The following is a 22,721-nucleotide window of genomic DNA, read 5'->3' as shown; positions in this document are numbered from 1 at the left end:
TGAAGCGACTTCTGTTAAGATCCGAACCAGAGAGAGAGAGGAAATACCGGTAGGGAGGTGTGAATTTGACGGGACCTGATGCCCTGTTGGCTAACCCACACATGGAGAGGAATCGAGGAATTATAGCTTTAGCTCCTCGTGTCCAATAGCCAATAAAGAGAAGAAAAAATGTCTGGTGCGTATCTGTATGTGCTGCTTCTCAAGTCTGCTGCGAAAGTTGGGACCATGGCCCCAGAATCTTGGCCTCCGTAGGAAAGAGGGTTCAGTCAGCGCAGTTCAACCTTCAAAGACAGGCGCTAAGTTTGGAAGTGGAGCTGGTTCATATACATTGTCTAAGTACAATAAGACCTATAAAGAGGCTATACAGTTTCTATAGTCGGACACAAGTCAAGGACGAAGAACCCAATTGAACAACGTTTGCCCTCTAGCCAATGGCGTCGACCGGTTGTCATGACGTTGACACTGTTAATCCGCGGTTAATGCCCTTGCTCCTGCTAGTCCCTTGCTGTGTCGCGCTAGCAGACGACAGGGTATTAACCACGACGTCGTGACAACCGGTCGACGCCATTAGCTGGAGTGGCTCTTTTGAGGGGCATGTGCCGCTTCGTTCTTGAATTGCACCAGACTACAGATTATCGGGCTGTTTTGACCCATTAATTATCATGCTTTGAAAACGTCAGATAAAGGATATGAATCTCCAAGACTTCATCATTAATGGCTTCTTGATCACAGAAATGTAAAAAACTGGGAAATTCATTAAGAAAAATTAATTACATAGCAGTTGATTTCAGCTAATTTTTATTCTTTCTGAGTGTCTAAGGAACACAAAAACCATGTGCTAGCACGCAGGCGCATGCAGGAATTCAAGTGCAGAACCCATAACTGCTCTATCATCCGTGAATGCAGCATTGCAAACGCATAAATTTTAGGATGTTTTTCGTTAGAGTATAGCTTTTGCACGAATTTATCTTTTCGGGGGCCTCCTGCATCTCTGGTAGCTTATACTCTGGCCTTGCGTATAGGGAAATGTGTTGGAGAGGAGCGTTACTTGAAGTTTGCTAGCAATTTAAGTAGATATGCGGGCAGAAAATAAATTATTGACACTGTTACGCTGTGTATCATATTTGCTTGTTTATTGGGGTTTAGCGTCCCAAAGCGACTCAGGTTATGAGGGACGCCGTAGTGGAGGGCTCCGGAAATTTCGACCACCTGGGGTTCTTTAACGTGCACTGACATCGCACAGCCCATGGGCCTCTAGAATTTCTCCTCAATCGAAATTCCACCTCTGCGGCCGGGTTCGAACCCGCGTCTTTCGGGTCAGCAGACGAGCGCCATAACCATTCAGCCACCGCGGCGGCATGTATCATATATGCAACGCCGGGCGTTACATAGTTAAGCCAACGTGCAAATGACTACGATCGACAGGTCACAGACGCCGTAGTCGCGCACTTGATCACTCACTCCAGAGAAGCGATTGTTGAGCGAGATCAAGCCTTCTCGATGCGCGCCAACTTTCACTTGGGTCGCTGCCACGTGCGCGCGATAGCAGTTTCGTTTCTCGCATGGCCTGCCGTCGTGCCACCGGTGTCTTGAGCAGTTCGCGCGCGCGCTCTCCAAACGGCAGGCGTCGCGCTGTATGGCGCGCCGCCGATAACGCCTACCGCGGGTACTTGACCTTTTTCGTTTGTCTTCCGCGCTTGCGCTCGTAACAAATATGCCCCACATTGTTCGATGACACGTGAGGAAGCGCTGCCCGGTTTCCTGGATTGTATGCGCTATACCCTTTATTTACAGTAAGGGAATAGCTACCCCCCAAGCAGCACAGGCCTAATATTGATAATGGATGGTTTCACTCTGGTCCTTTGTAAGACCGGCTTTTGTCCATGCATTTCCAATATTGAGCCGATTAGCTGCGCTTCTGGGGTCATTGGCATCCACCCAAGCGCAGCCATACGGCACGGGAAAGCTGTACAGTTTTCCTTTGTGGCCGTGTGGATGCCCTTGGAGTGGATGCCAATGATTAATTACTGCCTTATTGCAAATATACTCCACCTTGAGGAAAAGCTGTACAGATTTCCTTTCAGGACGAATTTTTCTTTAACTACGAAATTTCTGTGCAAGCTGTAGAGCTTTCCTTTGAAGCCGTATTGATGCCCTTGGAGTGGATGCCAGTGAGTAATTACTGCCTTATTATAAATCTTCTCCACCTTGAGGAAAAGTTGTAAAGATTTCTTTTCCAGGACGAATTTTTCTTTTAACTACGAAATTTCTGTGCAAGCTGTACAGCTTTCCTTTGTAGCCGTGTGGATGCGCTTGGGTGGATGCCAATGAGCAATTACTCCCTTATTATAAGTCTACTCCAGCCTCCGCGGTGACTCAGTGATTATGGTGCTCGGCTGCTGACCCGAAAGTTGCGGGTTCGATCCCGACCGCGGTGGTCGCATTTCTATGGAGGCGAAATGCTAGCGGCCCCAGTACTGTGCGATGTTAGTGCACCTTAAGACCCCCATGTGATCAAAATTTCCGGACTCCTCTACTACGGCTTCCCTCGTAGCCAAAGTCGCTTTGGGACATGAAACCTCATAAAACCAACAAAACAAATCTACTCCACCTTGGGGGATTCCCCTAAACATATGACCAACCCTTTATTTCTGTGTGGTCAGTGGTGTGATGTGAACGGTGGCTCGCCGGCAATCAAATTGCTTGCTGGTAGCGAAATGGATAATGCTTTTCCGATAATGAAAGGGGCGCTTTTGAAAGGTCACAGGCCTAACTCTTATCAAGCTCATCAGTATAATGAGATGAGAAGTTGCACTTGGACAGCATAGAAAGATAACATTACCGCCAAGCAACACGTGCGTACAATTTGAGTACCCTCTCCTCGTGCTCCCTCTCCTGTTTTTTTTTTTCTTTGCATATCGATAGCAGGGGTAGCTTTGGACGCGTGATCTAACAATACGGGTCACTGCACCACGTCCTGATTCTGCCCTTGAATTAAGAGTGTTATCTCTGGGGGCGTTGATTAGCGTCTTTTCACTGCGGCACTTTGGGGTCTACAGGCACACCTTCGTGCTAAATGTCAAAGATGTCGCGAATGTTGCACAGCAGAACTTGGTTGCACTTGACGCGCAGGCGCTCCACTTAAGCGAACCGGACAAGCGCATTCGCCGGCAGTTGCAAATCTTTGTGAGCGTGGCAGCCGTCAGAACAAGAAAGAAATCCCTAGAATATTTGTTGCGTTCTGGGCACATTCGGTCTTCTTTTTGACACGTTTGGTCTCGCCATTCGCTAGCGCACACCTTATAATATGGGCACCTAAGTCAGCACCAAGTCAGGCAGCCACCTACAGGTCGGGCTCGGTTACATACATACATGCATACAAGAATTTTATTGCAAGATATATATATACGGTACATAGCGTGTGCCCGCAGAAGCGCAAGCGCTTGTGGGCGGGCCAGGGCAGTCACAACAGCATGCGGTCAATACAAAACGCTGAAAGTGCACAATTTACAATTCAAAAAGAAGAAGAAGAAGAAAAATTAGCAATAACACAAAGCCGAAATATTACATATAGTTCAGTCAACAAATTTAGCGATTGATAATTATGTAAAGCAAAGAAAATCTGCAGTCAATAAATGGAACACAAATTGAAAACAGTTCGAATGGTAACCAAGAGAACTTAAATGCATCAGGGAAGGCCTCGGTCATGATTAATAACAAATTATTGAATAAGAATAGAACGGTATACGCCCAGAACATTGGGATATCCCTAACTAAGAACTTACCTTGGCATTGGGTTTGTTCCTTGACCAAGAACAAACGGACGAACAAACACTGAGGGTCGTAGTGACCTGTGTTTTTCTCAACATTGCGCACTGTGGCCAAGTGCTTACACACTCGGCAGTTCTACACTCCTTGACCTTGAGCACTGTCATGAAATTCGCGCCAGAGTTAGATTATTCACTTTGCAATTTTAATCTCACAACTTTGTTCCTTTAACACCGCGTTTGTTCGCATGGAGTATGCTGGTGACGATTTCATGGAGTATGACCGGTGCGTGCAGAGAATAAATGTCATATGCATCGCAATATGTAAAATACGTTGCTTCGTGAAACTCTTCACGTGATTAACGTGACTAAAGAACGTTTGGACCCAAACAGTGTCAAAAAATTGGCAGAGGCTTAGCTTGGTTAAGCCCGGACGGTTGCGAAAGCAAATTACGAGCAACCTTAGCGAGTAAAGCAGTGAAAGGCCTGAGTGCTACACGGAACACTGGAATTAGCTTAAAGTGCTATTGAGGTGTCCACTAAACCACAGAGTTGGTAAGGTGCCTTTCCTTTCCTCCAAATCAACGCATCTACAACGCTGTCTATGTCAGCGTTGTAGACTGCGTTGATTTGGAGGAAAGGAAAGGCGCCTTGAGCGCATCAATGAACGCCACAACAGAGGTCAAGCTAAAGGTCAAACGTGGATGCGCCGGGACGACGCTGAAGGCTCAAAACCTAGCGCAGTATTGCTTTTGCAATAAAATTTACAAGAGAACAAGGACGGGTTAGTTCGTCTTTCAGAAACAGCACCAAACGGTGAGGACGGAACACAGACTGGAAGCTATGGGTTTAACCGGTCTGTATACCGCCCTCGTCATTTCCACTACTTCGTAACCGGGGTGTAAAGAATAATCGTGAGTAATAAGCGTTAGTTGTCAGTCGGCACCGCTCACTTTTCTCTCGCACTGTGTATTACTTATTAGGCCTCACCAACACCCCCCCCCCCCCCTCCCCCCGCCCCGCCCCTGATTGCAATGCCAGCCAGATCAATCGGTTACAGCAGTTCACGCACTCATTTCATAAAAGAGAGTGCGCTAGAGAAAAGCTTATTCCTTATTTACTCCCATATAGGAGCATTTTACTCCCATAAAACCTATAATAGCCTTCGTGTCTGCTGGATTCGTGAGGCCGCTTGGTGAAGCACCGCGTGAAAGCAAAACTGCGCTACGGGACGGTACAGAGGGGAGGAAAGTCCTCTCCTCCGCCCTGTACCGTAGCGTAGTTTTCATTGTCGAGGTAATCCTGACTACTCGTTGACGTCGAAACAATGAGCGATAAGCGCCGGAAGCTCATTGAGAACGTGCTTCCCCGGGGCTGAGGTGCACAGTGTTCGGTCGAGGGTCAAGCTGCGCCTTTGGGGCGCCGGCCGCCCCACCGTACACGAAGAGGGTGGAGCTGAGTCAGACGGTCTGGCCTCGCCAGCAGCAGCAGCAGCTGATAGCCGCAGCGCGCGACCCCTTGCCGCGCGCACTCCAGAAAGTGCTGTCGGCCGGCAACACGGTCGGCTGCTCGAGTGTGCACGGGCACGCGTTGCTCTATATAGCCCACACAGCTGCCACGACTCCCGGTGCAGCTGTACACAAACACTATGGGGCCTGCACGTACTACTTTGTACTTCATTGTACGAGGAACTATGAGTCGCAACCAGACAAATCACGAAGGAAGAAAAGCGAACACACAAAGGCACTACCAACGATTGAATATTGTGTTTGACAGCACGACACGAAATTTTGTACAGAGCTACAAACGGATGTCACAAATCTCACTAGAACTAGCGCACAGGTGTGAGTATGTGTGTGTGTGTGCGCGCGTGCGTGCGTGTGCGTGCGCGTGTGTGTGTATTTGTGTGTGTGCGTGTGTGTATGTGTGAGTGTGTGTGTGTGTGTGTATGTGTGTGTGTGTGTGTGTGTGTTTGTGTGTGTGTGTGTGTGTGTGTGTGTGTGTGTGTGTGTGTGTGTGTGTGTGTGTGTGTGTGCGTGTGCGTGTGCGTGCGTGCGCGCTCGCTTTCAATGCCTCTGTAGCCCTGCGTAAATACTGTGTCGTTTTTTCAATCTTTCAAACCTCGGACCAGGACGAATTTTTCTTTAACTACGAAGTTTCTGAGAAAGCTGTATAGCTTTCCTTGGTAGCCGTATGGCTGCCCTCGGGTAGATGCCAATGAGTAATTGCTCCCTTATTTCAAATCTTTCAATCGTTACAAGACCCTTTGTCTGTTATAACGAGACAGCATTAGACATCACATCATGCGATTTCGCGTCCTTCATTAGTTAAAAAAGTAGATGATTGGTCGAGCAGGCGATGACGTCACAATGTCACGGGACCTTGTGGCGTCATCGCAACCTGCCCACCGTGGAAGTTACTTGTCACCTGCCCACCGTGGCACGTGAGCCACAAAAGTCGCTGATTGGTCGAGAGGGCCATGACGTTATTGTCACGTGACTACTACGCGAAAATTCAGAACCGGCAAATAAGGGGGAGCGCGGAACCAGTAAAAGGCGCGACAAGCGGGCTGGAGCAGGTTCTCGGCGCACTCATTCAGCGCATGAATAAGTGTGTAAATAAAGATACGATGACAGTGGCAACATTGTGTATGTGCTGAAGGTATTGATAGACACATAAACATGTAGCACCGACGTTTCTTGCAATGAAGTCACATTCCATTTTTAAGTTGACTTAAGACTTCCATTCTTATGTCATGTACTCCTGCACATAAGTGAAAGTCAGCTCTCCCAACTATAGTTCCTTTTGGCCACTGCACACACACTAAACAGACAGGAGTAAAAAGAGAGTGCGCTAATTGGGCAGCTTACTTCCTTTTTAGTCCCATATAGGCATATTTGTATTTAGAATATACAACCAAGAAGGACGAACAGGTCGCTTTCAATACGCCCCAGTGTCCTATTAATAGTCATGAAAAACTTTCCAATATCTCTCGGAAAGAAAGCATGTATTTGACCGATGTACACCCTGTCAGTGCTCACAGTAAGCACAGTAAACTAGAGAACAAACACGAGTTGGCTGTAACCGAAATCAGCAGGGAGAAATAGTAGGGATATGTCATGTGCTGAATACATACAACTAGTGGTTTGATTGGGGCAGTCTTCAGAATGGATGCCAGTATAATTAGAATTAGGCAAAAATAGTAGGGGCTGCAGAGATTCAGATGAGCGGATAAGATTTGTAAGTATGCGGGGACAGGGTGGCCACGCCTGGCGCAGGAAAAGGCTGATTGGAGGGATAGGGGAGATTGCTTTAATCTTTAGGGAGCGTAACCTGTGCGATAACGACGGCAATGGTGATAATGGGACAAAATGTAAACTAATATAGATAGCGTTGTAGACGCCAAAGGTGATCGCGATCATCATCACCCGGTCGTGTCTATCACTGGGAAAAGGCCTCTCTCTCCCGTATCCCTTAAATTAACCCTATACTGAGCCAGCTGGGGCCCCCTTATCCACACATATGGCTTTATCTAGTCTCGCCATCCAGCCGTTGCCGCCCCCTGCTACGCCTTCCTTCTCTTGGGATCCACTCGGTTACTTTAAGTGGCCATTGGTTATCTTGCCTTCGCATTTCATGCATTGTCCATGCCCATTTCTTCTTCCTGGTTTCATCTGATATCATCAATCCTTGTTGGCTCCATGATCCACTATGTTATCCTCTCGCCTCTTAGCGTCACCCCTATCATCTTCCTTTTCATGACTCGCTGAGTTCTCTTCAATTTATTCGCATTCTACAGAACTGGCGTCAGCTAATCAGCGGATTCACAAAACGCGTGACAGATCGATGCTTGCGCGCTCGCCGATGACTGCGCACTCTAAACACGTATACGCCTATATGGGACTAAAAAGGGAATAAGCTGCCCTCTAGCGTGCACTAGAGGACAGGTTACTCCCTTTTTAGTCCTTTCTTATTAGAGTACCAGTAATGTGGCGGCCGGAGAGCTCGCCGGACTTGACCAGTTCAGGGGTCCCAACAGCCTTGCTTAATCGGGCTCTTGCTACCCGATGAGAAATGAAGCTCCCACGGTCGCAACGATGACGCTGCAGATATACAGGCGCGCCGAAAACGAAGAAAATGAGAAAGTGCAGAGAGAGTGTGTGGAGACAACGTGTGGAAGTAGTCTGTGCAAGCGTAGTGAATTGATACTGTAAGTTTTGGTTTTGAAGGAGAGCGCAAGAACTCCACGCAACTCCGACAGAAAGAGGCAGGAATACGACACTCTGTTTCAGTTCGATGCACCAAGACTCCAGCATTCAACTCTTTTGAAGTTTACAACCAGCTGTTGCAAAAATTCTCTAATCCATACAAAAAAAAAAACAGAAGGCAAACAAACGTACATAGAGCACCATTGAAAAGTCCCTAACAAATCTTTTGCAAACGTTTAATGCTTTTGTGCCGATTCTAGAACGCTTCAAGGTTTTCTGAATAACCTTGGTAGCTACGCGGTGGCAAAAAAAGAAAGGGGGGGGGGGGGGGGGGGGGGGCGAAGATAGAGCCACGGTTTTAGAGTTGAAAAAATCGTAACGCGAGGGAGTGTGTCCTTAAACATGAGGCCTTGGTCACTTTTAGACACTTTCAGGGCTCTGTGACTTCAATAAATAGCGTAGAATAACGTAATATTTCTGAGTTTTTATCCGCACCTAAGTGTAGAGACATGGGAGAGGCATTTGCTCTGCAGTGACCTAGTCAGGCTGATAATGATGATGATGATCCGCACTTCGTTTCACTACTGAAACGCTTCTCCCATCCAACGCCTGATAATTTATTTCATTAGTGCCGAAATTAACAGGTGCACAAATTCTATTGCAGACATCGCAGAATTAAAGGACTACAGAAGAACGAAATGATAAGATGCACCGCTTAGTTCTGCTGCCTGGGGGAGGAGGTTTGGTGGCGTCGCCAGATAGGATGTTTGCGTCAGTGGTCGAAGCCGCGACATGTGGGGACACGCGATCATAAACCTGAAGAAGAGCCTAAATCCATTAGAACTGTTGGGTTGGAGGAAATCTCTGTCCCCTCTCCCATCCCATTTCCCGTAACCCGTACCTTACAGCCCATTTTCTTTTATCCTACATCCAATCTTATCCCACCTAATCCCGTCTTTGTCTTTTCCCATGAGAGGTCAAGGCAGTCTCCCCGGAGCTCCCCCTCGGAGGTGGTTTGCTTAGTAATTGTTCCTCCCATTTTATTTATTTTCCCCCACACGTGCACCGAATTATTCCTTGCCCTGCCTTCTACCTCATCATTTTTATTACAATTGAATTGGTGGTGCATGCTATGCAGTTCTTTTTTTACCGCTTATTTCATATTTGCCTCAACATATCGGATATGAAATGATGAAATGTTGCCTTCGAGAGATGCACTTGTGTCTACGTGCAATAAATTTACATAGTATTGGTTTAGTGGTTTGTTGGGGGTTTAACGTCCAAAAGCGACTCAGGCTGAGGGACGCCGTAGTGAAGAGCTCCGGAAATGTCGACCAACTGGGGTTATTTAACGTGCGCTGACATCGCACAGCACACGGGCCTCTAGCATTTCGCCTCCATCGAAATTCGATCACCGAGGCTGGTATCAAACTCACGCTTAAACATGGTCAGATCTGCATTTTCAGAACTCCTGATGCCGCTTTATAGATTATATTGCAATCAAGAATCCTTGAACTATGGCTCTCTATAGCCACCTGAGCAGTCCGAGTTTTAAGTACAGACGGCTCCCAACGATTCAGTTTCGGATATTTCGTAGTTATGATAGTTTGTTTGATAGTTATAGTTGTTTGACAGTTATATTTGTTTCATAGTTGTGATGTTCGTAGTTATGATAGTTATGATAGTTTGGGGCCTTATGCGACCCAGGTTGCTCTCCCCGAGCAACCTCTCGCGACCAACCATTAATTTAATTGTCACCTGCCACAGTGGACAGTTTGCCCATAAACCAGTGGGCAGGTGGGCAGTCTCCCACAAATAAAGCTTCAGACAACAAACAAACAAACAAGCAAACAAACACACACACAACGGCTAAATGCGGAGAATGACCACTGTAAATGCTAGCGCATGAAAATTAAAACACGTGAGCATGTGCCTTGTTCTTACCGCTGCTCGCGAAATATCTCCCAGTCTATTGACACTTGAACTGATCGATGCTGTTTGATGAAGTGGTACTTGAACCTTATATCACACAACTTTGGATAAATCTAGTTTTCGAGAATTCAGCACAAATCTGCTGTCCCGAGCAGCTTGAATGAAGGTAGTTGATTGTAGATATTTAGAGTGATCTTCTTTATCGGTGAACTGCCTTTTGAGGTAGACACTTTGTTTCAATGCCGTTCATATTTATCGAGAACTTGAGCAGAAAGAAACTCCAACGAAAAGATTTATGTTTGAAAAATGTTCGTATCACAAAAACAAACACCACATTGTTTTGATCGTACGTCAGCGTGTAATTTTTGCAAATTATACAATCTAGGCGCTGCCACACATTGTGTCAAGTTAAATTTATTTCGCTTAACCGTGGAAAGAAATCACGCCCGCGGTGACAATATTTCATCCCTATTCAGCTTTTAAAGCTAATATCAGTGCCGCAAGCAGTTCCTGAAAGATAAAATGCTGTAGCGTTGAGCGGAACGGATCGGCAAAGTGCTCGTATATTGAGCGGAAAAGTACTCGACTTGGATGAAATTACGCCCCGTTTTTTCCCCCTTTTTGTCCTATTTTAATTTTTTTTTATAGCTTCGCAGTAATGAAAGCTTATAAATTCACCCAGCTCGCTTTTTTGCTCAAATTAATGTGAAAATATGCGAAACTTCCAGGTAAACACTATTAGAATACCAATCTGAGCGCAGACATGCGGCTGCAAAGGAAAGCTTCAAAGCGTTGTAAATGTTTCTACATTGAGAAAAAAATTTCTTGTTGAGGCGTTCGAACCCTGGACTATGTAATGTCAGTCCGGGCAGTTGTGGCTGGCAAGGCAAGGCTCGAAACTGGAGCGGTGTACATCTCCCCTTCTTTCAGGTGGAGATTAATTAAATAAATTATTGGTTATCAGGAAATAGAAGGCGCGGTAATGTCTCACTTCTCGTTGGACACCTCAACCGGACCGTGGGGGAAGGGAGGAAGATGGGCGTGAAAGAAGCAAGAGAGGAAGAGGGGCCGTAGTGGAGGTCTCCGAAATAATTTCGACCACCTGGGGAGCTTTAACGCGTGCGCTGACACCGCACTGTAAATGGGCGCATTTCGCGTTTCGCCTTCATCGACACGCGGTCGCCACGGCCGGGTTCGAACCCGGGTCCTCCTGCTCTGTAACCGAGCGCCCTAACCTCTTAGCCACCGCTGCGGGTAAAGGCGTCAAGTTGCAGATTGGTTCTAGTCGTATATCCGACTTAAGCTGCAGATCGATTCAGCTTTGGTTTGTAGATCGGTTTGATCAAGTTGAATGCGGATACGAGTTGAAGTCTTGTTTCTACAGGATATATTTAGAAAAGTGGTTAGCTCTTCTGTGTAATGTCCTCCAACAATGTGCGGGCAGGGCAGTATCATTACTTTTTCTTTTTTTTTTCTTAGCCCACTTCAACGGACGTAGTCCGACAGCGCACTTTTCCTATACCGGAGCAGACGTCGAAAACAGAGACAAGTGGTGTAAGAAAGCTGGCCAGCTGTCAAGGATTGCTTGCCTTGAGAAAAGGAATCGTTGTTGCTGGAATACAACGTCATTTCACGCGAAATTCACAACTGACTGAACTTTGTATATAATCATCAGTGAAATTTCGTGGTATTACAACAGCAACAAAACGGCAAGCGTTTAGGGCAGCAGACCGGCAGCTACACTCTAAACACTAATCCGCCTATATGGGAGTAAAAAGGGAGTAAACGAACCTCTTGCGCACTGCATTAGAGGACAACTTATTCCCTTGTTACTCCCTTGTGTTAAGAGTGTACGATTTGCTTATCAAAATGAGCCAGCAGTCAAGATCTTTGTTGAACAGTTGATATGGGTTAGGGAACAAACTCGGATTAATGACATCCTAGTCGAAACCAAGAGAAAGAAATGGGCTTGCGCAGGGTATGTAATGCGAAGGCAAGATAACTGCTGGTCCTTAGGGTTAACAGAGGGGGTTCCAAGAGAAGGCAAGTGTAGCAGGGGGCGCTAGAAAGTAAGGTGGGCGGAGGAGGTTAAGAAGTTTGCGGGAATACGGTGGCTGCAGTTGGCAAGCGACAGGGTTAATTAGAGAGACATGGGAGAAGCATTTGCCCTGCAGTGGGCGTAGTCAGGCTTATGGTGATGATGATTGATGCCAAAATGCATGTTACTTGGTCAAATGTTTAGGGGAATCCCCCAAGGTGGAGTAGATTTGAAATAAGGGAGTATTTACTCATTGACATCCACCCGAGCGCGGCTATACGGCTACAAAGGCTCTCGCCCTACCATAAGCTTGCCGCCCCGGTTAGCTCAATTGGTAGAGCGACTGCTCCGGTGAAGCGGTGGTCCCGGGTTCGAACCCCGGACCAGGACGAAAACTACGAAGTTTCTGAGAAAGCTGTTTAGCTTTCCTTTGTAGCCGTATGGCTGCGCTCGGGTGGATGTCAATGAGCCAATACTCCCTTATTTCAATGCATGTTACTTGTTCTTTCCAATGATTTTTTCGGGCTCCATCTCCGCGAACAGCTTTTAATGCCTTTCCGACGGCTATGTCGACTCGCTATTTGGCGCCGCGTCCGTTAGAATGCGCATTTAGACTCCCTTGCGTATCAATGGTCTTTGTGCTTACGTCGGGGCTTGCGCGACCTTTATCGCTGAACGAGGGCTGCCGCTTTGGGTCGGAAACGGAGCATCAGCATAGGCCGCAGAAGCCCTCGAAAGGGTCCGCAGTACGATTTGAAGTGTTTTCAGTGCTGGAACCGATTCTGTTTGCGCCCGAGATCCGTCAAGCGCAGCACGCGATTGTGACGTATGGACCGGATGACGATGGACGTGATCGTTACTCCCATGGAAAGCCAGATAGTGGGTCTCAATGAGTCCGTCGTTCCATTCATGCCCACTCGTACGACTTTTTCGTTTGCACAGTGATGAAAAGTGGAAACGTGTATCACTTGAGGCTGGTCTCATCTCTCTTCCTACCGAATATACCTATATGAGAGTAGAAAGGGAGTAAATTCCTCTAGCGCACACCCTTTAAAAAAGGGAATGCGCCAGTGCACAACGTAACTGCCTTTTTGCTCCTTTCTGTTTACAGTGTACTTGCGCAAGTCGGTATTATTTCGAAAGTACCTTGTAAGTCTTTCGACCGTATCAATGGATTACTCCAAGGAGGCGCTGGCATCTTTCCACGATATCACAAGCCGTTACAGATTGGAAGGGCACAAATTTCCACCACCTGAATGAAATGAATGAATGAATGAATGAATGAATGAATGAATGAATGAATGAATGAATGAATGAATGAATGAAAAACTTTATTATACTACAAGGGTTCTTTCTCGAAGCGTAGGTGGAGCCCTCAGTCCAGGGCCCCAGCGGCCTTTGCAGTCTTGCGAGTCCTGTCGATCAGCTTGAGCTGCTCTTCAGGCTTTGAGCTGGACAGCGCAGCCTCCCAAAGCTCCGGTGTTGGCGTGTTGTTTATCGGCGCTGCCTGCATTTTCTGACAGACCCACGTAACGTGGTAAAGCGTTGGGTGTTCACCGCATAGCGGGCATTTGTTGGCATATGTGGTAGGATAGATTTTGCTGAGTAAACTGATATTGGGGTATGTATTAGTCTGCAGTTGTCTCCAGGCAACCGACTGCTCTCTACTAAGGTCTTTGTGGGGAGGAGGGTAGCTCCTCCGGAGGGCTCGTTGGTGTTCTAAGATGGCTCCATACCGTCTAGTGACTGCGTCCAGTTCCCCTTCTGTGCGCGCCTCCCGGTTGGCGTATGCTCGGGTGTTGGCGTCCGCACATTGGTTCCCTTTGACAGCCTCATGGCCTGATGTCCACGTGATGAAGCATATCGTAAAGGTGATTGTCCTCACCTTGAGTATGTGAATGGCTGCAGTGGATATGCGTCCACTGCTGTACCTTCTGCACGCCTCTTGCGAGTCTGTAATGATGTGTGCATGGGGCTCGTCACTCTGCTGGGTGATGGCGAGTGCAATTGCTGCTTCCTCAGCCTCGAGGATGTTGTTGGTTTTTATCGAAGCGCAGTTGATTTCCCTGAGCTGGTGATCCACCACGCTGGCTACCGAGCCGTATCGGTGTCTGTATGTTGTTGCGTCAACGTATAATACGTCTTTTGCACCGGCGAAGCTGCTTTCGCGGAATTCGGATCTTGCCTTTCTTCTCGCCTTATGTATATCTGGATGCAGGTTTTTTGGAATTGGAATGAAATCCGCCTGATTTCATTTGGAACACTCGCTGTGCTATTGATTTCTTTCAAAGCGTCCCTCATGCCCAGCAACCGCAGCGTGTTTCTGCCTGTTTCGGACAGCATCAGCCTTGTTTTCTGCGCATGAAGGTGGGCCTCGATATGTTCTTGTACTGTGTTGTTTATGCCAAGTTTAAGGAATTTCTCTGTCGAATTGTTGACCGGCAGTCCGAGAGCGCATTTGTATGCTTTGCTAAGAATTGCCTCTAACTGCTCCTTTTCTTGCTCGAGCGGTGTTTGGTAGGGGACGCCGTATAAGGTCCTACTGACCACGAGGGCCTGTACTAGCCTACATGTGTCTTCCTCCTTCATACCTCTTCTTCTGTTGGATATTCTTGCAATCATCCTGGTGATCTGTGCTGTCGTATTTGCTAGCTGTCTGATCGTGTGATCAATACGACGGTTGCTTTGGATCCACATGCCTAGAATCCTAACTTTCGATACTTCCGGAACCTTCGTTTCCCCTATGTAGATATCTATGGAGTTTTGCAGATCATACCTTTGTCTGTAGACTCTGAGCACCTCGGATTTTTCAGGGGAGCATGCAAGTCCACAGTGTCGGGCGTATGCGTTGACCGTGTCTGCTGCTCGCTGAAGAAGCTCTTGTTTTTCTCCTAAGGATGCCCTTGTCACCCAGAGTGTGATATCGTCTGCGTAGATGGCATGCCTGATTCCTTCAATTTCTTCGAGCGTCCTTGCTAAAGCAATCATTGCAATGTTAAAAAAGCATAGGTGATAGCACAGAGCCTTGCGGTGTTCCTTTTTCGGGGGTGTTGAAGGTGCCTCCAATTCCACAAAACGTCGGATAAAGCACAAGAAACCGCCTGGAGGAGACTCCATACCAGGTCCTTTCTTAGCCCTATCTCTTGGCAACAAATGTACCCGGATGACTTTAACCCTGAGTGCAGGTTCTGTGATGAAACAGCTTCGTATGATAACATATTATGGCAGTGCAAAGAAGAACCTCCACCGGAGGATCTAGTACAAATTCCTCCTCTTGAGGTCGTTCTGGTCAGCTCGGACCAGGACACTCAGGCCGTGGCCATCGAGTAGGCCGCTAAGGTCGCCGCTAGCCATGGGATGGAGGCAATCTAGCGCGGACTGTCTGCATCCGCATTTTGACGAAATAAGCGTTTTCCAATCCAATCCAAGACTTTCTATTGACTGAGTGTATCTGTGCTGTCCCCGGTTGACGACATCGACGTATAAGTCTGGACATTAAAGAGATGTTCAAGGCTTCGAGTGGCGACTAAAAGACGTCTAACTTCAGTGAATGATATGAAAGAAGCCAACAGCCACAGAAACCAAGGGGCACAGGGGATCTTTTTTAAATTTATTTTATTTATTTTGTGGTGTTGATCAAATTAGAATATTACTGAATATGTTATCGCTGAAACCTAATTGATTAGAAAAGCAGAAGAAAAAACAACCACATGCCGCCGGTGGGATCCGAACCCACGACCTCCGAATTACGCGTCCGGTGCTCTACCTCTGAGCTACGGCGACGGCTGTCAATTCTTCTGCTTTCGGGGGTATTTATGTTTACATGTAACCTAACCTTGAGAGTGTTCATCAGCGCCACCCACGTTCATAAGCGGCGGACGTGGAACGTCCTGAGTTACCACAGGTGTGACGTAGAACGTCATCGAACGGAGAGGGTGGAAGCTGCGTGAGAACCCTCTTATGCTTCCTATGGCGTCAAGGCTGCCAGAACCGAGGCCCTCGCTAAGCAATTAAGCAAACAAGGGAAGGGTAATGAGGGGCTCGTTATTAATATGAAAGAAGCCAACAGCCACAGAAACCAAGGGGCACAGGGGATCTTTTTTTAAATTTATTTTATTTATTTTGTGGTGTTGATCAAGTTAGAATATTACTGCATATGTTATCGCTTAAACCTAATTGATTAGAAAAGCAGAAGAAAAAACAACCACATGCCGCCGGTGGGATCCGAACCCACGACCTCCGAATTACGCGTCCGGTGCTCTACCTCTGAGCTACGGCGACGGCTGTCAATTCTTCTGCTTTCGGGGGTATTTATGTTTACATGTAACCTAACCTTGAGAGTGTTCATCAGCGCCACCCACGTTCATAAGCGGCGGACGTGGAACGTCCTGAGTTACCGCAGGTGTGACGTAGAACGTCATCGAACGGAGAGGGTGGAAGCTGCGTGAGAACCCTCTTATGCTTCCTATGGCGTCAAGGCTGCCAGAACCGAGGCCCTCGCTAAGCAATTAAGCAAACAAGGGAAGGGTAATGAGGGGCTCGTTATTAATATGAAAGAAGCCAACAGCCACAGAAACCAAGGGGCACAGGGGATCTTTTTTTAAATTTATTTTATTTATTTTGTGGTGTTGATCAAGTTAGAATATTACTGCATATGTTATCGCTTAAACCTAATTGATTAGAAAAGCAGAAGAAAAAACAACCACATGCCGCCGGTGGGATCCGAACCCACGACCTCCGAATTACGCGTCCGGTGCTCTACCTCTGAGCTACGGCGACGGCTGTCAATTCTTCTGCTTTCGGGGGCCATGCGTAGAAGTTGTTAATAACTATTAGTTTGTAGACTGTTATGTCCGAGAAACAGGCGTATCATTATGAGCCGCTTTAAATTTTTCATGAACGTAACGATTGTGCTCTTGTTACATGTGACGCACGTCGGTGTGCCGAAAAGACTTGAAGTGCGGCGGTGTCAGATAAAATGCACTGCACGCACATGCGCTGTCCTTTGCACTGCAGGAAGCAAAGAACTAATTAATATAAAAAATTCTGGGGCCACTTTGGCTCTCCAAAGTGCTGCAAGCCTTTCCTTGCGCACTGTTTGGCATTGATTTCAATATTTTTCATTTTTGTCTTTTTTAATGTTTTGTTTTTGTAATTTCTATTTATTTTGTTATTTTTTATTTTATCTTCTCATTAACATGTTTATTTAACTGTTTCTCACTTCTTATTATTTGCTGTTTTTTAATTTTTATTTATTTTGTGTTTTTGCTGCTTTTTTTTCTTTTTAACTTTTCATTTCTTTTTCTTTTTATTTCCTCATTGCTCCGATTCCACGCACTCTGACGTCATAACCATTTCGACCAACCGAAAAGCATGACACCTCTGCCGTAATCTCAGGACCGGGAGCTCTGGTGTGCTCAACACGAATGCATTAGAGACAGCGAGGAAAAACTGACTGGCCTGTAATGAATGGTCACTATGTTTTAATTACAAAACTAATTCCGAGGCTCCTGTGAGCTAGAGAAGGCAAAAAAAAGTAAATGAAGGCAGGTATCGAAACTACAGGCAGTTTTCAAAAATCAGCTGCGGTTCAACTCCTGTTGAACCTGGTTAGAGAGCTAAAGCTATGGCGTATCGGGCAACTATACGCGGCATGGCGTCTGTTAATGGTGAGTGCGTTCCGGAAACCGGATAGGCAGCGTACCCACCTTGCCACCCTGACAGGTGGCAGTTAATTGCGAGAGCTCGCTGCGGCCTATTGCTGCAGTGCCGCGTGTCTGCCACAACGTTGTCAGCGCTAGCGCATTCAGCCCGCATCTCTCTCTCTCACCACCCCACGTACCTATAAGCGCGATTCAGGCGTCCACTGATCCAGGGAGCGAGTTATGCGCACTTCCTTTCCTTAAAATGATCGCCAATGAACACAAAAAAATTACAAGGAACTTTAGCGGCTAGAGTGGTAAAAGGCGAAAGCCTGAGTGCTGCATTCTGCTACGCGATTGTTCACTCCACATTCTGTTGGTGCATTCATTAACTGCCAATTAATGACGCTTAATCTTTGCCTTTAGGATGAAACTCGACAGCGTGTTGTAGCGCTGCCAGGGAGCCCACGGAACGCCACCACCCGTTCGGCGCGATGCGTTGCCCTTTGAACACAACGCTTTTTGAGGAAAGGAAATGGAGGTGTATTTCTCTGTCATCTCGGTGGACACCTGAACCGCACCGTACAGGAAGGGAGGAAGTGGAGTGAAAGAAAAAAAAAAGAGAAAGAGGGCCGTAATGAAGAAAATGAAAATTGTATTTGAGGAAAGTAAATTACGCAGTAACTGTCTCACATATCTCGGTGGGCACCAGTCGAAAATTGCATTTGAAGAAAGGAAATTGCGCAGTAACTGTCTCACATATTTCGGTGGACACCCGACAAAATTCGCGCGCAGTGACGTCACGACCATTTCGACCAATCTGAAACGCGGACAGATTTGCTAACACGTCACGGTCACGACAATATGAGCCATTGAGCATATATATGAGCATTTCGCCTTAATAAACGCCGACGGACTATGGCTTCAGTGCCTTATTTCTGGCACAACGTTGTCAATGCCAACGCATGCAGCGCACATCTGTCACTACCGCCACGTAGCCTAAAGCACGACTGAGGTGTCCACTGTCCCAGGGGGCCTGTTGTGCGCTTTTCCTTTGCTTTCCAAGTTCCCGCTCGATTGGTTTCGTAGCTTAAAGCGCGAGTAAGGTGTCCACAGTCCCACGGGACAAGTTAGGCACCTTTTCTTTCCTTTGCGTATCTTTTGACAACGTGGCAAGGGCTTTGGTTATGAAGATCAAACTTTCGGCCACGGCGAAAACGGCTTTACCAAGTGTGGTGAAGGTCTCGCTTCCAAAGCTAACTCCAAAGTGAACTGCTGAGATCGAGGCCAGGCCGCGCCGTTAGCCTCTCGTACTCAAAATCAGAGTTCTCGACGCATACGTCATCATTACCAACTTCATGAGTTCGAAGCCAAGCACCGAGCAAAAAATTCAACAGAGACACTTGAGACAGCTTACATGTGGGAATGGGTGCTTTGCTTACGCGTAGTGTTTTGTACACGCATTAAATTTCTTTTCTACGAATTTATGTGTTTCCGCAGTGGTTCCCGACCATATACCGCAAACTGTCGGACCCTCTCGCTGCACGGCGATGTTGGCCGAGTTTGCATCTCGTGGACGCGACATAAAAAAAATGATTTTTGAGGAAAGTGAATGGCGCAGTAACGGTTTCACATATCTCGATGGACACCCGAACCGCGCCGTAAGGGAGGGGAGGAAGATAGGAGTGAAAGAAGAAAGAGAGAAAGAGGTGCCGTAGTGGAGGTCTCCGGAATAATTTCGACCACCTGGGGATCTTTACATCTTTACGTGCACTGACATCGCACAGCACATGAGGTTTAGTTTGGGACGCCCGCACACACGCGCGCGCGTATGACTCCACTGGAACGCTGTACGACGCAACGTTGGTACGACGAACGGTTGCATCACAATTTTTATACGAAAGTCTGGGAAGGCGTACAATTTAAGGTTCATATGTCGTCGGTTCGAATCCCTGTCGTAAGCTAGCCCTTAACTTGAGTAGCACATGTAAACTATACGCAACGAGAAATCGTATGACACCACCGGAACGCTGTACGACAAACGGTTACGTCACAATTTTGGTGTGAATGTTGTCGGGATGACTGACGTCACATTGAGGTCGGCCAGTGGGCAGTATGCATAGAGTAATGGCATTTATGTGGTTGTCTGAAGTGGCGGTGCCCGGCTTCCTGAGAGACGCCGTAGTGGAGGGCTCCGGAAATTTCGACCACCTGGGGTTCTTTAACGTGCACTGACATCGCACAGTACACGGGCCTCTAGAATTTATCCTCCAAATAAATTCAACCGCCGCGGCCGGGATCGAACCCGCGTCTTTCGGGTCAGCAGCCGAGCACCATAACCATTGAGCCACCGCGGCGGCTAGTAATGCTTTCACATTAAAATATTTCAACTTTGACTGCAACTTTCTCAGATATAAATGTGTCTTTTGGTGTCTATAACGCACCAATAGAGCCAAACTATCGGATTTTACCAAGAACAAAGATTCGAAGGAGCATTCCTTAATGTCATTTTAATGACTCTGTACTGTGATCATTCTGCACCGTTGAAGGGTTCATCTCTTTTAAAACACAGTGCTTCCTGTGATTGCCAGTGGGGCGTTCTTAACAGGCTCATAACACTGAGTTCTTTGTAATGGGAGCAACCGCTTACGTCACAGCGGATGCATGTGGTAGAGATTGCACGCAACCTTGCGTTTGAAGCGTCGACCTCTGGCACAATTATTTAGCAAAAGCTGCAAACGCGAGGCTACGTATGCGACCTAACCGCTAAAGAAACCCCCCCCCCCCCCCCCTTTTTTTTTTTTCTCCTGCCCTCATTGCTTCAGCGGGAAATTTTCTTTGGAATAAGCACACTGGTCCCATTTCACAAGGTTTTTTTTTTTGTAAAAAAAAAACGCATTGTGCGTAGGGAACTGCCCCTTTCCGTAGCTAGCAGAGTGAGGAGAGGAGGTAGGAAATTTGCTTGCACAAGGTCGGCAGGCGCAGAACAAGGATAATGGCAGATTAGAGTTGGAGAAGCATTTGTCCTGTAGCGAGCGTACCCTGTGGGATGGTTATGATAATGCTGATGGTCATGTAGAAGCGGCCGCGGTGGTTTAGAGGTAATGGCGCTCGGTGACTGACCCGAAATACGCGGATTCTATCCCAGCTACGCGGCGGTCGTATTTCGATGTGCTTTGCGATGTCAGTGTACGATAAAGAACCCCAGGTGGTCGAAATTTCCGGAGCCCTTCACTACGGCAACCCTCATGGCCTGAGTCGTTTTGGGACGTTAAACCCCCACAAACCAAACCATTGCATGTAGCACTATTCATGTCCAACATTCTCGGACAAAAATTTTGAAAACTGGAAAATTGTAAGATACTGTTATGGAAATATTGAAGGTAATGGTCCATACTTCTGACATGCAGCAAAAATCTTTCTTTTAAATTGTTTCCATCGATCGCATCGATCATTTAGGACTGCCTTAGGAAAGAAATTGGGAACGCTTTTGATGTTAGCAGAACGTTAATAAAATAAAAACTGCCGGACTGACGTCGGGTTACCTGCAGATATATTGATTGTTATACTGAAATCGTAGATTATGTGAAAAAATTGCGTTCATAAACCGTTTCTCGCTCAAAATAGCTTTTGTCAAGAATTGTTGGGTATGAGTGGTTAAAAGGCCCTGAAGACCAGTTGCGTCACATGAACAATGGGTGAAATGTAGCTGCGATGTGTTGCGGAGTTAGCACCGTGTGCAAAAGGGCTTTATGTTCCCCAGCTGGCTGAAGACGCCGCCGCTGCCCAAGGGATAGCGGCCGCCATTTCAGTGGAGGGCGGCTTCGGGTCGCTCCTCTATATCCGCTGGAAATAAAGTTCCATCACCACCGCCACCATGGCCGGGATTTCAAATCGGGCGACTGTTGTGCGTTGTTTATCTGCAAGGAATAAGCGCGTAGAGTCAGGGATACAGGCCTCGGTGATATGTACATAAGGGACGCATTGATTGCTAATCAGCCTATATATGTTCTGGGGTTGATTGTTTTCGGTACGCTGCCCTTCGCACTTGGCACCTTGGGGCATCGGCACACAATGCCATGGCTGTAATGTACTTACGTCCTAGAACCCCAACATGTGTCCGGCGATAAACTTTTATCTGTGCGCATGGCGTCCCGCAGAGCTCAAGGAAACCGTACGTCGCGCTCCTCTGCCCTTGCCGGCTATAAAGGCTTTTCCGATGGGGTGCAATCGGAGGATGAGCCGTAACCCTTGCAGAACCAATAGAAATCTGAGCCAGTGTCCTTTGACAGCTTTACTGTATGTTCATGAAACCCTCTTCAAAAGTTTCGCATAGTATATAGTCAGAACCAGTCACTACGAAAGGCGCCAACATCACTTAGAGGGCCGCCGCGGTGGCTCAGTGGTTATGGTGCTCGGCTGCTCACCCGAAAGACGCGGGTTCGATCCCGGCCGCGGCTGTTGAATTTCTTTGGTTGGCAAGAATAAAAGCCCAACAAGACGACACAAAGAAGGAGGAAAAACGACAGGACAGGCGCTAATTGCAACACTTTACTGTCTTCATAAACCGCCGCGTATATGTACGCGGCGGTTTATGAAGACAGTAAAGTGTTGCAATTAGCGCCTGTCCTGTCGTTTTTCCTCCTTCTTTGTGTCGTCTTGTTGGGCTTTTATTCTTGCCAGCTATGAACCAACATGCCCCGGAGAGTGTTTTACAGAATTTCTATGCAGGAGAAATTCTAGAGGCCCGTGTACTGTGCGATGTCAGTGCACGTTAAAGAACCCCAGGTGGTCGAATTTTCCGGAGCCCTCCACTACGGCGTCCCCCATAGCCTGAGTCGCTTTGGGACGTTAAACCCCATAAACCATAAACCAATCACTTAGAGGATAGCAAGCAAGTTGTCGTTATGTCATAAAGGAATACTTGCAAGGCGGTGCTGATGTCCGCGTGCGCCTCTTCTCCGGAGTGCTGGCTGTTGCTGACTGCCCACGCGTTTTTTCTTGGCAGACACTAAACCCCGTAAATGCAAGGCCAAAGCATGGTCGATACATGGAGGAATACGGACTCATTATTAATCAAAAGTAATATCGCTAGTAATTAATTATTTTACCGTGAAATTACTGCTCCAAAGCA

The 22,721-nt window shown here is 47.1% G+C and overlaps 1 protein-coding gene across 1 annotated transcript in view; it reads left to right on the top strand.

Moving 5' to 3' along the window:
- Positions 1–22,721, top strand: part of LOC149359983 (uncharacterized) — a 38,627-nt gene that overhangs the window by 1,958 nt on the left and 13,948 nt on the right. The window lies entirely within an intron of this gene.

The sequence above is a fragment of the Amblyomma mixtum genome, chromosome 2 (genome assembly GCF_055824585.1).
Source record: "Amblyomma mixtum isolate Tamu chromosome 2, ASM5582458v1, whole genome shotgun sequence".
NCBI classification, from domain to species: Eukaryota; Metazoa; Arthropoda; class Arachnida; order Ixodida; family Ixodidae; genus Amblyomma; species Amblyomma mixtum.
Note: the sequence above shows the minus strand (reverse complement) of the source record. Positions and strands in the feature narration are given on the sequence as shown.